This window comes from Aplysia californica, unplaced genomic scaffold (genome assembly GCF_000002075.1).
Source record: "Aplysia californica isolate F4 #8 unplaced genomic scaffold, AplCal3.0 scaffold00694, whole genome shotgun sequence".
NCBI lineage: Eukaryota > Metazoa > Mollusca > Gastropoda > Aplysiida > Aplysiidae > Aplysia > Aplysia californica.
Genome location: NW_004797964.1, coordinates 341,215 through 343,652, shown reverse-complemented (window position 1 = coordinate 343,652; position 2,438 = coordinate 341,215).

Below are 2,438 nucleotides of genomic sequence, written 5' to 3'. Positions count from 1 at the left end.
CTATATATAGGGACATAAACCTCCTTATCTCCTATATCCATCTTCTTATTTTTTTCCCCTAATTTATCATATATATATATAGATATTGAGAGAGAGTGAGTAAAAGAGAGAGAGAGAGAGAGAGAGAGAGAGCGAGAGAGAGAGAGAGAAAGAGAGAGAGAGAGAGAGAGAGAGAGAGGAAGAGACGGTCAAAGGAAGAGAAGGATTGAAGGGAAACAAGTGAGGGGGGGGGGGGCAAAAGAAATACACATGTGGACTTCTAATAATGTTAGTATAATTTATATAACCGATACTAGAGATAGAACAATGAAAATGAGGGTCAGTGGGGCGAGTGGGGGTGGGCGGGGGGTGTTATGAGAGTGCAATATTTCATCAATGAAGCGAACAAATTGTTGGAGTTGGAGAAAGAGAACTATACTTTAGCTTAGAGAGAGATAGAGGATAAAGAGAATGACCCTTTAGAACAGGAATGGAACCAAGGACCTTTGGCGCTCACATGACCTTATGCAGTTGCGCGCCGTAAAACATTCTACTATAAAAAAAAACAACCAAAAACAAAACCCAAGGACCTTGGAATCATGACCCTTGCAAACAAGCGACTTGACCCACGTTCGAGAAAGGATAATCTTTTCTGATAAGTCAGAGACGGTGGTACCTCATGTGATCGTTATAAGACTCCTTACCCTGGAGACAGATGACGTCACCTCTCGTCTCACGTGATCAGAGATACTTTAAGCACATTCTTCCTGTCCGGGTCAAGCCTCTGCCCCTGCCTCTGTAGTCCCTAAATGACAGGGACCAAGATACTCGCGCGATTGTTTTGATTCAGGCGTACAGCAAAATTTATTAAACTATATATGTGTATTTCTCTCTCCCTCCCTCTTCTTTTTCCTTTTCTATCACTGTCTCTGATTCTGTCTGTCTGTCTGTCTGTTTATCTGTCAGCCTCTGTGTCTGTCTCTCTCCTTTTCTACACTCCCTCTTCCCTCTATCTCCCTCTCTAACTCTGTCTGTCTGTCTGTCTGTCTGTCTGTCTGTCTGTCTGTCTGTCTGTCTGTCTCTCTCTCTCAAGATAATTTTCTCTGTATTTGTCATCAAAGTAACAAGACAAACATGCCGTGGTGGAAACTTTTAGCAACAGGATCGAAGAGCCAACACCAGAAAGTCGCTGGATTATTTTAATTAATTCGTAAACCATTTTCGATCAATTTCAGTAGAATGAATCATAACATATGTCTCAAGACCCGCCTTTAATAAAATACAACTGACCTTTTTCTTTAATCCTTTTCTTTAGCCAACTTCTACAAGTATTATAGTGGACAGCAGTGAAGTTCGACGGGTCGCCTTATGTATAATAATAATAATAATAATAATAATAATAATAATAATAATAATAATAATAATAATAATAATAGTAATAATAATAATAATAATAATAATAACAATAACAATAACAATAACAATAATAATAATAATAATAATAATAATAATAATAATAATAATAATAATAATAATAAGAAGAAGAAGAAGAAGAAGAAGAATAAGAAGAAGAAGAAGAAGAAGAAATAGCATTTGTATAGCGCATATCCCCGCCCAACAGCAGGCTCTATTCGCTTTACACTATATTATTACCGCAGCAGACCATATAGAACACTCCGAAACATTCTCAGCTCCCCGGGAAGCATACAGTGCAAGCAGCTGATTAAGCGCTCAAACACAAAAAAACTGACAAGATCTTTCGCTGTCTATAGCCGGGTACCCATTCCCACCTGGGTGAAGTGAGGAAAATTCGTGTAAAGTGCCTTTCCCAAGGACACAACGTCCGGCCCCAGACGAGATTCGAACCCACGACCTTACAGTTGCGAGTCCGAGAGCCTAACCACTAGGCCACCGTATAAATACAATTGTGATATGAGTTGCTTATTTAACGCATACTTTGCTATAAACTGTTATACCATACCCAGCCCATTTACTTGAAAACGTTATGACACTTTGTGTTACGACGTGGTTGAATAGGCGCTCTTTAATGTTTGGCATATTGTGGGGTTATTGGTATCGTCTTGCTTTGTTGAAGGAGATGGGAGGTCGCCTGGTTTTAAGATCTAATATTTGCGACAAAATGGCAGCCATAGTTTGGTGGCTTTCATAGCTTGAGAGTTATTGTAAAACTAAATGCTTTAGAGTGTATTTGATGCACAGTTTTCTGTTAAAATCTCACAAATATATTTTTAATGGGGATATTTATAATAAATTAATTCACATCATATCCTCTCTACACCATTCCATTCCATACGATTGCATACTTGTACTTCACCAACACCTTATCACAATGCAATTTCATATCCTACAATATCTTACTGAATCACACCACATTCCAATATAATTGTCACACTTACTACACCTCGACATAAGCTATTGTTTCACTTGTATATGGTTAG